Genomic DNA, 14,928 nt, shown 5'->3' on the forward strand with positions numbered 1-14,928 from the left:
TTCACGTTCACAAAATGAGTATTGTAATGATATAAGAGCTGACACATGTTACTGCAAAGGGCAAAAGACTAAAATGAATCATTTTCTGGTTATGATTTTTTGTCATATAGGTTTTTTAAGCTTTCCCCTCCTTGGTGAATGAAGAAATGAAATAATGTTCAGAGGGAAAAAATGTAAAATCCTCAAAGGACTATAAAGTGACAGGAGAAATGGATCCCTGGAAAGAATCAGGAAGATGACTTGTCCCTTTGTTCTTCCTTGTTTCGTTCCAGCCAGTTTCCAAAACTTGCACAAGACTCTAGCCTTAGAGCGAGAGCTCTAAGAATGCGTAAATCAAAATTAGCAGGCACTTGAAGACACAAACTCGGGTTAAAAAAGGAAACAGCCAGTTGTCAGTGTCAATAGCATTGTGGATCTCCCTCCCAGTGAGTTAAAGAACTGCATCTTTGCAGTGAAGGCAGCACCTACATAGACTTAGGCTTTGGCGGGAGTCTTTTTTTTTTAAAATAAGGCAACTAGACAGTGTTTTACCGGAGCCTAGTATGTAATTTTCCAGATGCAGGGTTAGTCTTACAGACAGTAGAACAGTAAGTAGTATGATATCAGCAGTAGTATCTTAGCTCTTATCAGCCTGCTTTTTTTTTTTTTTGAAGGATGATTGCTTTACAATGTTGCATTAGTTTCTGCTATACAACAGAAGTGAATCAGCTGTGTGTATACTTACTGCCCCCTTTGACTGAGCCGCTCTTCTGTTCCTGATCTGCCAAACCCATTTGCACATTTCGCACTTTTCTGGGTGGGTGGAGAACTGGAGGAGACACCAGCTTCCTAGCTAATCCCCACCATAGGAATGCAACCAGCCCACTTAAAAATAAGAGGAACCACCTTCCCCAAGATGGAAGAGAGGATGGTGGGCAGGACAGGAGGGCAGGGTTAGGAGAAGACACACCAAGTGCGCCAGTGGCAGTGGACCATGTCACCTGCTCAGCCATCTGATCGCTTTTCCTAGCTCCACATAGTAGGTTATGTTCTTTCTGCCCCTTGCAGAGGAAAGAAAACACTTCTGTTCCTGTCTCTCTAGCGGAAGTGGAGGCAAAATTCATTCTTTCTAAAAGTCTCATGAAACCTTCTCCTGTGGCTTTATTGGATCCACAGTAGAAATGTTTCCCTGGAAGGAATAAGGAAGATGACTTGTCACTTTCTTCCTCATAAAACATGACTTGTAAATCAAACACTTAAAATGAGTAAAAGAAGACCATCTCTGTTTTTTTCCCCCTAAGAAATAACACTCAGTTATTACCCAGCTCCTACATTACTTAGTAGATTTCATGATTTATGGAGCCAGTAGGTAGGGGTACAGAAACTCTCAGCTTCGATCCCCTTTGAAAATAGAAGAGACACTTAGTTATTTAGAACTATCTCTACTTCCACTGTACAACAGAGCAGATCTGGCAAATAACCATCACTCTGAGTGTCAAATTAGTTGTCAGTCTGGGCCCTGTGAGGGCAAAGTCCATGTCTGCCTTCATTACGTTTATCTGCAAACTGCCTGCCAGGTACAGTGCCTGGCTTGTAGCAAGAGCTCAGTAATATTTGTCAAATGAATACACACAGCAATTAACAGGGCTGTGTGGAATACTCTGTGGAAATTGACACTGAGGATGAATTCTAGGCCGAGTAGGAAAGAGCACCATCACTGATGATTGCTGTCTGGTGTGAGGCTGGAGGTGTGAGCACTGGCTGCCGTGTCCTGTGTGTATTATGTCTGCTTTCTGGTAGAAGTCCACAAATATTAGCATTAAGTTACCAGTCCCAGGATCTCAAAGCTCCCACACAGTTTGGTTGGACAGAAGGAAATTCTCTATCCCAAAGATCATATTCTTGGAGAGGGAAGGGCTGCAAAATGTACTGTTTGTGTTTCACAGGATATTACTCTGGAATATCATGAGTATTTTGTGTGTTCATTGGGAAAATCTTGGAGTCATTATTTTTAAGTAGCACTAGTAAGAAAAATTACATTTGAGTCAATAGTAGTAACCATAGGAGGGCCTCTGAATCTTCTTTGTTTGTTAATCGATTTGATGAGCAGATATTTAGGAAACACTTATTGGGTATCTGTAACTATACCGCTCTGAGTAATAACATGGATTTTGTTGTCTGTTTCCTGGTAGAACAATTTAGGTCTCATGATCACACTTTACTAAAATCCAAGTTAGTGAAGTGAGTGAAAATCACTCAGTTGTACCTAACTGTTTGCGATCCCATGGACTATACAGTCCATGAAATTCTCTAGGCCAGAATACTGGAGTGTGTAGCCTATCCCTTCTCCAGTGGATCTTCCTGACCCAGGGATCAAACCGGGGTCTCCCTCACTGCAGCCGGATTCTTTACCAACTGAGCTATCAGGGAAGCACAAACCCAAGTTAGCTGTGATGTAATTCATTAAGCAGTCGTAAACTTTTCCAAGTAGCCTAACATTTTATGCATTTCCTACTTACATTCTCTTACTAATTTTATTTCTGAGAAAATTTGGCCTTAGGCTTCCATTTTTATTGATATTTACAACATTACAGGTTTAATTTTGTTCAGGGGCACAAAACTTGTCTCTAGAGACTCAGGATTGTCCCTGGGACTGGTAACTCCAACTGGTTCCTAACACACAACTGTGATTACTTACTAGATATCAACTGGTTATAACTTATTTGTTGTTGAATATTTACTCTAGAACATGTGATTGGATGATTTCTGTCCCCCGTAAGAATGTGCAGATGCATTGGCATTTTGCTTTGGTTTTCTATAATTATGAGAAACACTATTAGACATATCTTTTGAAAAGGTATAGATTTGGGGTCTAATAGAGTTCTGAGAAGGAAATGGCAACCCACTCCAGTATTTTTGCCTGGAGAATCCCAGGGACAGAGGAGCCTGGTGGGCTGCCGTCTATGGGGTTGCACAGAGTCGGACACAACTAAAGCGACTTAGCAGCTGCAGCAGCAGCAGAGTTCTGAGAGGAAGAATCAGGACTGCATAGCTTTGTCTACATAATGTTAAGTGCCATATATGGATTACAAGCAAAACTATTATTTAGATGCTTCCCACCTGAGCACAGATTTGGCTATAACATCTGATATTGTATGTGTAATGTGAGGAAAATCAATATCACCACTTTAATATTACAGCTTGTATAAATCCATCGTACCTCTGACATAATGCATTAAAATCAATTTAATTACTTGAGTAATTTTAGTTAGCTAATTTACTTAATTACTGATAAATTTAAATTCCCCTTAATAGAATATCTTCTTACATTTGTGGTTTCACTTTATTTCAACAAATGGTTTTGTTTCCATTATACTGTCTAATTCTTACAATAATCCTATGAAGCTTTCTTCTCTTCATTTCAGTATACAAGCAAAGGGCCTAAAATCCATTTCACATGAGGCTACAAGGGGAGTGATGGAAAAGAGTTAGCAGCAGAGTAAGGAGGTCAGATTCTCAGTGGCAGGAGGAGATCAGAGGGCAAGATAAGACAGGAACAGGAGGCAGGGGCTGGGACCAAGGTCACTGTCATCATACTGTGGGAAAGGAGAGAAGGTGATGGACTGGGGGGATTCAATCCACCTTGGTGAGCTGGTGGGTTGTGGTGGAAAGGAGGAGAGATGGTGACCCTTGAAATCTGTAGAGGCACTGGGGCAAGTGGCCCTGGTCCCACAACGAAGGAGAGCTTTTTCTCACTACCTTACACTGATGCTAAGACAATTGACATCCTCTCCCATTACACCCTTGGCTTGATCCTGCCAGATGACTGTTGAATGAGAGTAGCTGAAAAATGCTATATATGTTTTCTCAAAAAATTGCTTTTGAGAAAATGAATGGAACTTCCCAGCAATTATAGCTACAAAAATCTGGGTCATAAAGAAAATTCTAAAACACTCCTCACTGTTTTGCTAATTAAAATAAAAATGGTCATGCCGTTGGGCTGAATGGTCATGCCAGGGTTGGGCTTCCCAAGTGGCTCAGTGGTTTTAAAAAAAAAAAAAAATCTCCCTGCCAATGCAGGAGACACAGGTTCGATCCCTAGGTCAGGAAGATCCCCTGGAGAAGGAAACGGCAACCCAGTCAAGTATTCTTGCCTGGGTAATTCTATGGACAGAGAAGCCTGGTGGGCTACAGTCCATGGGATCACAGAGTCAGATATGACTGAACATGCACGTGTGTGCGTACACACACACACACACACATGCTAGGACTACTTGCACATGCATGCACGTGCACACACACACACACCAGGGCTACTTAGGTAGCCCTTAGGTTGGTGGTCATCCCTCTGGCAGAGAAAAATGAATATATTTGCATTTTTTTCTAACTCTGGTACACACAAGAAATTGGGTCCAGATGAGCCTTTTCTAAGTTAGAGGATTTCATTGCAATTAGTATTGTAATATACGAGTTGTGACTGTAAAATAAGGAAACTGACCAGAAGAAATTTTAATGGCATCTTCGAAGTATTTAATACTTGGTCAGTGTCTCCAATTTGGTTAGAAGACCTTGAACTTTTGAGTTCCCCATGCTTTGAAATCAACCTGAACCCCTCCCTTCTCCAGGGCCAAGATTGTCAGGGCTCTTAAAGTATATCATCTTCTCTCTAAGAGTTATAGTTGAAAAGGCAAAGAGGAACGGGGACCTGTGTGCTGTGGTTGAGTGGATATCTTCTCATTCTTCCCTGTAAAAGAAACCCACCTCTTTTCTTCTGCTTCTCTCTACTTGATTGTTTTTCTCTCTGTGTCTATTAAAGCAAATGGTTTGGAGCATTTTCACAACAGATTTTCCTGTCTTTGGTTCTTCTTTATGTATCAAATGAATGTGATTTACCTAGCAGTTTCATTTCCGGTGGAAAAATAATCAGACTCACTGGGTATATAACTGAAAAGTGGTAGAAACTCCAATATCCCAAGGATCCAGGGGGAGAATGATCACTGTGCCTTCACGTAAATGTATTTAGTGGGATAAAGCTCTGCATGGTTATGGACCCAAATACGAATATTCAACAATAAAGGTACAGACATTCTAAGACAGATTCAACATAATCGCTTATACAGCACTTCCGGTTTCCCTCAAGAGCTTTTGCATAACTCTGAGATAAATCACATTGGTGTTATTTCTTCCATTATATGTATGAGAAAACAGCTGCTGTGATCTGCTCAAGACAGAGTGAATGAAATGACTAGCCAGGAAGAGGATCTAGGTCAGACCCCCAAGGTAAAGGCTGTTTCCACTACGCTGGGAGATTCAGTTACTGACTTCAAGCTGTAGACCAGTGGTTGTTTTTGTCTTTGGGAATAGAGATTATGCAGTTACTACGTTCTATTAAATTTCAAACTCAGTGTTTTTCTCTTGAGGAATGATAGGTTATACTGGTTTCAGACTGTTTTTCTGAGTGATCGGTCTCAGAGAACCAGACCCCAGTCCTGGAGAGCTTTGGGGTGTTACCTGACGGAGTCAGAACCTGTCGTCACTGTCCATTTACACAGTCTGTCACCACTGCATTCCAGCTCACACCACAAGGTGAAGAGACATTTCTATTTACTAAGATGAGCAGGGCTCTTAAAAACCCCAAATGTTAATGGGCTGTGGAATCAAATTAGTGGGTTGTGGGATTTCCCTGGCAGTCCAGTGGTTAAGCCCCCACATTTCCACTGCAGGGAGCATGGGTTCACTCCGTGGTCAGGGAACTAAGATCCTGCATGCTGTGCAACATGGCAAAAAAAAAAAAAAAATTATCCAACTAATAAAAATAATTGGGAAAAAAAATTAGTGAGTTGTTATTAGCATTTAAAAAAATAAAGCAGAGTAAATGGAAACTAACTTTATTGCAAAATGCAAGGGTAACTATTGTATAGTGAAACTTTTTTAAAAATAGAACTTGTTTCCCAAACACACGCACAGATATACACGATACCCACATAAATGTAAAATACATGTGAGTGTGTGTGTGTGTGTTTTTGGGTCTGATGTGGAAAGTGCTTATTATTGTGGAACTCGGCACAATAAGTTTAAAAGTTTCAGTCTGATTAAGTAAGGTAAACTTATTAAAATGGTAACAGGTGTGGCAGGGTCCTCTCTACGCTTGTATTTGAGAAAACAACCCCCGTTTTGAGCTCCCTGGTGGTTTTGGCTCATCACTCCTGAGCCAGAGAACGTGGTGGTGAAAATAACCCCTCTCCTCTAGTTGACATGGCTCCCACCCTGGGGGATGCCTGTGTGCATCACACACTCATCACGCTCCTGAGACAGCGGGTGTGACCCAGGAGGTGCGGTCAGCAGGCGGCATGTGTCTTTGGACGTGGATCACACACCTGCTGCCTGCAGGGCCCTGTTGTTCGTTCTCCGGGAGGCACGAGCCACGTTCTGGCATCTTAGGGTTTTGGAGACCCCTGGTCCCTCTCTAGGACTATGACTTCTATAGATTAGTGAGGCTTTTAAAATGCACGGGTTTAACTTTGGGAGATAATAGCTGTTGTCCAAAAACGAGGCTTTCCAGGGAGTGAAGAGGGTGCCTGCAAGAGTCCTGACTGAGCCTCCCACCCCCGCCCCCGGAAGGACTTCCTGAGGTTCTGTGGATCGTTCTGCCCTGACACCATCTCCCCTGGACCCCTGCCTGGTCCGGTGCACCTCGAAGCACACACAGGGTGCTGGGGTGACCCTGCTTAGCCGGATGACGCCTAAGCAGTGGGAGTTTGTTGCCTCGCTGGCCATAGTGCATGGCAATTCCAGTCAGCATGACCATGAGATAAGCGGGAAAAAAACAAGCAGGGACCTGGAGTAAAAGAGTAGCAATCTGCAGACTTACTCAGAGTCTGCTTCCACTTTCTTTTCCAGATTTACTCAGAGTCCACTTCCACTTTTCTCCAGATTTACTCCACTTCCACTTTTTCCTGGCTGGTGATGACATTTCTAAACCAGGGGTGCACCAAGGGTGTCAGCCCCCCAGCCCACACCGAAAGGTCCCTCTCATTGCTTAAAACACTTGACATTTTGTAACAAGAAAAAAAAAAAAAAACTTAAGAAATCAACTTACCAAAAAAAAAAAAAAAAGACCACTTAACCACAGGTCGGCTGAGTTCTTGTAGGTCTGGATTGCTTTACCAAATTTATGACATTATCTGTTATTGCTTGGTTACTGTCCAGGGTCTGGTCTGGTTTTCACAGTCAGTTTTCAGCAGGTACACATCACCCCTCCCGCTGCCTACCCAAAGAGCTGCTCGCCTCGCCCCCCTTACTCACTCCATGTCCATCCTCACTCAATGCATGGCTTCTTCCACTTACTTTCCGAAACCTCTGTCTTTTTCTAGCGTGACTGCTCCCATAAGAAGGGGTTCCCAAAGTTTCCGTCTTGGGGGCTAAGACTGATGGTGCTTGAGCCTACAGGTAGTGAGAAGAAAGTGTGCCAGACACCTGTGCCCCAGGAAGCAGCCGGTGCAAACAGGTCAGGTGATGGCTCATGTTTGCCATCCTTCTCACATCATTGCCTGATGGATTTGCCCAAGAGACGGACCAACATGTTGGGATGAACAGAGTTTGGACTCAGCCTCTGGATTACTCATCTGGAAACCCCAGTGGGTTTCCTGAAACGGCAGCAGCCTGAGGCTGACCTGCATTAGCAGAATTCTACTCTGAACCATCCTCTGTAAAGAATTCCTAGAGGGAACTTACCTGGCACTCCAGGGGTTAGGACTTCTCCTTCCAATGCAGGTTCGACCCTGGCTGGGGACCTAAAATCCCATATGCCTCACAGCTTAAAAAAAAAAAAAAAAAAAAACCAAAACCTAAAAAACAGAAGCAATACTGTAACAAATTCAATAAAAAGTCCACATCAAAACAAAAATCTTTTTAAAAATTCCCAGGTATTTCCTGGCTTGCCTTTGCATATAGCTTCACCAAAAATCTAGAACAAGGTCAGATTTTCCTGGATTTTTTTTTTTTTTTTTTTCATTTTGATGAAGTGGTGAAAAAGAAGAAACAGACTGGGCTAGGATTTTAAGTAGACTCTGATGACATTGCTGGTTGGAGGTTTCCCTGGGGACCAGACCCCTCCCTATACAGCCTGGCGCTGTGCTCCCTGTAAGGCTGAGGCTTGAAGGAGATTATCTGCTCGATCCATCACGGGGGACAGCTGATTAGGACCACATGGCGAGAGTTTGGAGTAACTTAACTCTTATCCACTCTCCTTCCAGCTACGTGAAAAGTTGATGGAAGACATTCTTGATCTCATTAAGCCCTGCCATTTCACATTTCCCTTCTAGAGACACTTTTGTTATTAGATGCCAAGGGGCTTTGACTCTGGGAAGCGTTGACAAATGGTTGGGACAGAAGCCACATGTGGATTTGTGGAAAGTCAGGGGTGCCGCATCTTCTTTCCGGAGCCCTTGCCCTGAGCCCTGGGTTCCCCCAGCACGTTCCTGGGAGTTTCGTCTTTAGCTCTTGGTGCGTGTGTGCCCCGTCACTCAGTCAGGTCTGACTTTTTGCAACCCTGTGAACTGCGGCCCGCCAGGCTCCTCTTTGCATGGGATTCTCCAGGCAAGAATACAGGAGTGGGTGGCCATTCCCTTCTCCAGGGGATCTTCCTGACCTGGGTCCCCTGCATTGGCAGGCGGACTCTTTATGCTGAGCCACTAGGGAAGGCCTAGCTTTTGGTGACACCTGTCAATGAAAAGTTCAGGTCCTCCCTTCAGAGAAAGAGCATTTCCTGACACTTGCTAGGCTCAGAAAAATGGGGCATGCCAGGTCTCAGGAACCGCGTAGCTAAGCTTTGCTCGCAATAACAGCGTTATGTGTCACCAGGCATTGAGTACAACTACATAAATGCTTAAAAGTAATCAGAATGAGCATTCTCTTGACTGAGCCACTTGGACAAGACTTGGAAAAATTAGTGATTGAGGTACAATTATGAAATCTCAATGGCAGTGAAGTCCAAATAAAAATCCCATAAAATTGACCATGTCCTCTCATGTTTCCCCTACAAACAAGAAGGGTGGAAAACAGTCCATCAAAACTTTATGGTTTTTAAGGATTTGAAAAATGTCCTTCATGTAATTTCTTTAAGAAAAGTGAGCAAGGGACTTTTTCCAAGAGAAATCCCCTCAAGCTGAAAAGGCGTTAAGTTTCTGAGATTTCATAACTTTCTTTAACAATGGCAATGAAATGCCACCCCGCCTGGAGACAAGGAGGTTCCCTGTTATGATCTTGGTGGTCCTTGCAGCTCACACACTCCTCAGTTTTCCTTTACTGTTTGAAATATCCATTGTTTTGTCATCCAAGGCATTTTTGCTGGGTTGTGTTGGCGGTCGTAGTGGCTGACTGTGCTATTATTAATACAATCAATGCACCGCCCTTCCTTCCTTCATCAAATACCAATTAATATACTATATTCATTTTTTTATCTTATTTTATATTGGAGCATAGTTGATTTACAATGTTGTGCATTTCAGGTGTATAGACAAGGGATTCATTTATACATATTCATATATTTTTTCTTTAAAAATTTTTTCTGATGTACAGTTGTTGTGCCAACCTCTCCTGTCCAGCAGAGTGACCCAGTTATACACATACCTACATTATTTTTTTTTAATATTCTTTTCTGTTATGGTTTATTCCAGGAGACTGGATATAGTTCCTATGCTATGCAGGAGGACTTTGTTGTTCATCCATTCTAAATGTAATAGGTTGCATCTGCCAACCCCAAACTTCCAGTCCATCCCCTCCCTTCCCCTCTCACCCCTGGCAACCACCAGTCTGTTCTCTATGTCTGTGAGTCTCCTTCTATTTTATAGACAGGTTCATTTGTGTCATGTGTTACATTTTGCATATAAGTGCTATCATATGGTATTTGTCTTTCTCGTTCTGACTTACTTCACTTAGTATGATACTCTCTCGTTGCATCCATGTTGCTGCAAATGGCATTATTTTATTCTTTTTTATAGATGAGTAGTAAGTCCATTGTATATACGTGCCACATCTTCTTTATTCAGTCATCTGTTGATGGACATTTAGGTTGCTTCCATGTCTTGGCTATTGTGAGTAGTGCTACTATGAACATGGGGGTGCATGTACCTCTTTGAATGAGAGTTTTGTACAGGTACATGCCCAGGAGTAGGATTGAGGTGTGTGTGTGCTCAGTCACCTAGGTGTGTCCCACTCTTTGTGACCCCAAGGATTGCTGTGTCACTTGGTAATTCTGTTTTTAGTTTTCTGAGGAACTATCTATTTTTTTTTCAAATTCTTTTCCCATTTAGATTATGACAGAATATTTAGTAGAGTTCCTTGTGCTATACAGTTGATTCTTCTTGATTATCTATTTTATATAGAGTGAAAGTGAAAAAAAGTGAAAGTGAATGTCACTCAGTCATGTCTGCCTCTTTGCGACCCCATGGACTATACAGTCCATGGAATTCTCCAGGCCAGGATACTGGAGTGGGTAGTTGTTCCCTTCTCCAGGGGATCTTCCCAACCCAGGGATCAAACCCAGGTCTCCTGCATTGCAGGCAGATTCTTTACCAACTGAGCTATCAGGGAAGCCCTGATACAGAGTATCTTATATATATGAGGCTTCCCAGGTAGCACTAGAGGTAAAGAAAGTGAAAGTGTTAGCCACTCCGTTGTGTCCAACTCTTTGCGACACCATGAACTGTAGCCCACCAGGCTACTCTGTCCATGGGGATTCTCCAGGCAAGAATACTGGAATGGGTTGCCATGCCCTCCTCCAGGGGATCTTCCCAACCCAGGGCTTGGAGCCAGGTCTCCCGCATTGCCAGTGGATTCTTTACCGTCTGAGCCATAATCAGTCGTAATTGCTGTGGTGAAAGGCACTGAGCTGGGCAGAACAGAAACTACAAAGATAATCCCCTCAGTTTGCAAGGGCAGCAATTAGTGATGCAAATAAAACAGGTTACAACCAACCCTATAGCAAAGCCCTATGGGAAGAGAGCAATAAGAGGGGCGTGGATGAGCGATGCTCCACCAGAGGCAGCACCAGTGTTCTTGCACTCATCTTTCAGGTCTCCAGTTAAACATCACCCATCCTGGGAAGCTCCCCAGGCTCCCCCAAACTAGGTTTGCCCTCCCCTCACATAGGACTCATCTCACCAGCTCCGTGAGGACCAGGAGTGACTGTCTTGCTCACTCTAATGGCTCCAGCCCTGGTGTGCCAGGGAGGAGGTGCTCAGAGATGTTTGCTAAATGAAAGAAACATGGAGTTTTAAAATTTATATTGGTCTCACTGGTCCTCCTGGGCATTGATGAGGAAATACAGGGCAACAGAACAAAAGAGCCACATTGAGGGCAAAAACACACACGTCACGTGACAGAATCACCATCCCAAAAATATCCAACTGACCAGAACTGTGACCTGGGATTAACCAAATGAGATCTGACAGGAATAAGTGTAAAGGACTGTATTTGGCTGGCAAAGCCGGCTGACTGCCCTAGGACTATGGGGAAGGAAGTAGCTGAGACAGCATATGTGAGAAGGACTTCAGGATTTAGTGAACTCCATGTTTAGCCAAGAACCCAACCTTGAACACCATTAACAGGTGGATGGGGTTCGGGATGAAGGTGGTGCCAGGTCTTGATGTTCAGTCACTCAGTCGTGTCCAGCTCTTTGCGACCTCATGGACAGCAGCACGCCAGGCTCCCCTGTCCTTCACCATCTCCGGAGTTTGCCCAAACTCATGCCTGTTGAGTTGGTGATGCCATCCAGTCATCTCATCCTCTGTTGCCTGCTTCTACTTCTGCCTTCAGTCTTTCCCAGCATCATGGACTCTTCTGGCTCTTTGCATCAGGTGGCCAAAGTATTGGAGCTTCAGCATCAGTCCTTCCAATGAATATTCAGGTTGATCTCCTTTAGGATTCTCTGGTTTGGTCTCCTTGCTGTCCAAGGGACTGTCAAGAGTCTTTTCCAACACCACAGTTCAAAAGCATCAGTTCTTTGGCGCTCAGCCTTTTTTACGGTCCAACTCTCACATCCGTACCTGACTACTGGAAAAACCATGATGGTGGTGATTTATTCACTAAGTTGTGTCTGACTCCTGCAACCCCACGGACTGTAGCCTGCCAGACTCCTCTGTCCGTGGGATTCTCCAGGAAGAACACTGGAGTGGGTTGCCATTTCCTTCTCCAGGGTACTTCCCAACCCAGGGATTGAACCCAGGTCTCCTGCATTGCAGGCAGATTCTTTACTAACTGAGCCAGAAGGGAAGCCCATGGCAATATTTATGGCATAGTTATACTTAAAAATTTTTTTATACTTATTTAATGTTTATCTAAAATTCAAAGTTGATGAGATATCATGTTTTTATGGGCTTCCAAGGTGGCGCTAGTGGTAAAGAACCTGTATGGAAGTACTGGAAAAACCATAACTGACTATACAGACCTTTATTGGCAAAGTGATCTCTCTGCTTTTTAATACCTTCTCTAGGTTTGTCAAACATTTGCCAGATCTTACCATTTAATTTACATTTCAAGAGGAACAGGAATTACAAGTAAATTCTATTATCCCGCTCCCATACTTCATTTTCCTCATCTGTCAAATGGGTACCTGCCCCACTGGGTTATAAGCATCAAGTAATCTGACGGTTCTGTTATTGTTCACTGGCAAGGAACAACAAAAGGAACAGAAATGTTTTGAAAAGTAAAGAACTGGGTGGAAAAATATCTCCTTTAAAGTTTTTCTCTAAAAAAAATAAATAAATAAAAGTTTTTCTCTGAGGCAAAGAGATCAAACTTCATCTTTATAACCGCTGATGGTACAGATACTATTTAAGAATGAAAGAAGTCAAGACAGGCAGATTTCATCTTGATGTAAGCAAACACTCTGCAACATCTAAAGCTCTCTGGCAGTGGAACGACCTGTCTTGGGAGGTGGTGAGTTCCCTGTGTGTCCAGGGATTCAAACAGCACAGGTGCTCACTTGGTGGGACTGGACAAGATGACGCCCCAGCGCCTTCCTACTGTTGACACTTGAGTGGGACCGAGTGTGCCTCTCTATCCTTTATCGATATCTGGCTGAGGTTCATTACCATAAATCATATTTCATCCTTGAAATCCAGTGGGATAAATTCCATTGTCAGTCTCCTTGGATAGGAAAGTTGGAGAAATTTAATACTGTGTTCAAGGTCACATACTGCATGTACGTCCCAAGTCAAACTTGGGACCCAGATCTGATAGACTCAAGGCCCTGTTCTTGCCAATATGTTCTTGCTGGGCTTCCCTTCAACCCCCTTGGAGGTTTGTGTGCAGGACAGAGAGGAGTGGGGTGGGGGCTTGGGGGGCAGTGCCGGCTTGCAGACCAGGAAGTGTTCCGGCCAAATGCCGCTGATATGCGTTTTGACTGGCAGGCACAGTGCTTTTGACTGCCAATGTTTAATAATTGGAGAAGTTCACATAAAAATCTGATTTCCTACTTATCTTGAAAAACTGGAACTCTAGCTGTGCTGGCCTGTATTCCCACTTGGCAACGCTGGCTGCAGCGACCAAGGACTGGCCCCATGCTCTCAGCTGCTACCGCCCCTGTGGCCTTGCATCCGGCTCCCTCCTCCTCCCCGCCCAGCACCCCCCTAGGAGATGTCAGGGTGCTACTCCCTGCGTGAACATTTCACATGCATGCTCAACACGTCACAAGTTTTGGGACAGGAAAATGCCTGTCATGTTTTCTAGAGGGAACTAAGCCTCAGAGAGTCACAGGGTGGCTGTGCCTGACCTAAGCAGGACCCTAGCCTCCAACGCCAACAGTGCAAAACCCTGGAGGGGATGTTCTCCTGAGAGGGTAGCTGCCCTCAGGGAGAACCCGTGTCCCAGGGGCCAAACACCCCTTGCACTGGAGAATGACTGTCCCCTGGAAGGACATTCATCTCTTGGCTCCATAAGATAGAGCTTTATCTGGTTGGACAGCTCTTGGCCCTGAGGTGGTAATGACAGAGATCCCAAAACATCCCCAGCACGTTATAGCAGAGAGAGCTAAGCAGGGGGTCCAGTGACTCGAACTTGATTTTCACAGTAGGAATTTCTTAACAGTCTGGCCTTTCATATTTCTGATCTCCTGCCAGAAGACCCCACGTCCCTGGGCCATCTTTCTTTCCCTCCACCCTTCCTTCCTTCCGTCCCATCTGTGGGGTATTTGAAGACGTAATTGTCACTCCTAAGTCATTCTGAGAGTCAGGGCTAGATTTTGGTTGATGCAGAGAGGATGGTCTAGGACCAGGACACCTGGATTCAGGTCTGGCTCAGCCATTTGTGCTATCCTTGTGCCTGTAGGAAGGTCTTTTCTCGTCTCTGGGACTCAGCTTCTGCTTCTGTAATGTGAGAGGCTGTGTTAGGGTATCACACAAGTCCCCTAACAGTTTTATAATCTTTCAATTCAGAGGCAGAGCTGGGAATAATAGGGTTTGGGACATGGCCCCAAATCTTGGCAGTAGAAGAAAGAATTGTAGTTGCCCATCAGTGCTTGCTTCCTTCTTCCCTTTCTCCTTTATTCCTGTTTCATTTCTTTCCTTCCTTCCATCTTTCCTTTCATCATCCATCTGTCATCCCTCTATACATCCGTCCTTCCTTCTTCCCCCCTCTCTTCCTTCTTACCTTCCTTCCTAACTTTCTCTTTTACTTTCTTTTCCTCTGAGATGTTTTAATTGATCAAGATGAAGATCTGACTTCGTGAAAATAGAAATCAACTAAGCATCTTATGCAAATACCCAGTGAGCAAGGTTCTAGGGAGCCCGAGAAACTGCGCCCTTGTCTGCCTTTCTGGACTTAAAGTCTAGTCAGGTATACCATCTCCCTGGCACTCCCCTCTTACTTAGATCTTCAACTAACGTACTTAGGTCTTAGCTATAAATTAAAGAGAATTTATTCTCCTTCAAGGCAGAATTTAGTATTTAC

General features: G+C 43.9%; 1 protein-coding gene across 1 annotated transcript in view; it reads left to right on the forward strand.

Annotated features, from left to right (window-relative positions):
- FLT1 (fms related receptor tyrosine kinase 1) overlaps positions 1-14,928 on the forward strand; it is a 197,828-nt gene that overhangs the window by 33,380 nt on the left and 149,520 nt on the right. The window lies entirely within an intron of this gene.

This window comes from Cervus canadensis, chromosome 9 (assembly GCF_019320065.1).
Source record: "Cervus canadensis isolate Bull #8, Minnesota chromosome 9, ASM1932006v1, whole genome shotgun sequence".
In the NCBI taxonomy this organism is placed as follows: Eukaryota; Metazoa; Chordata; class Mammalia; order Artiodactyla; family Cervidae; genus Cervus; species Cervus canadensis.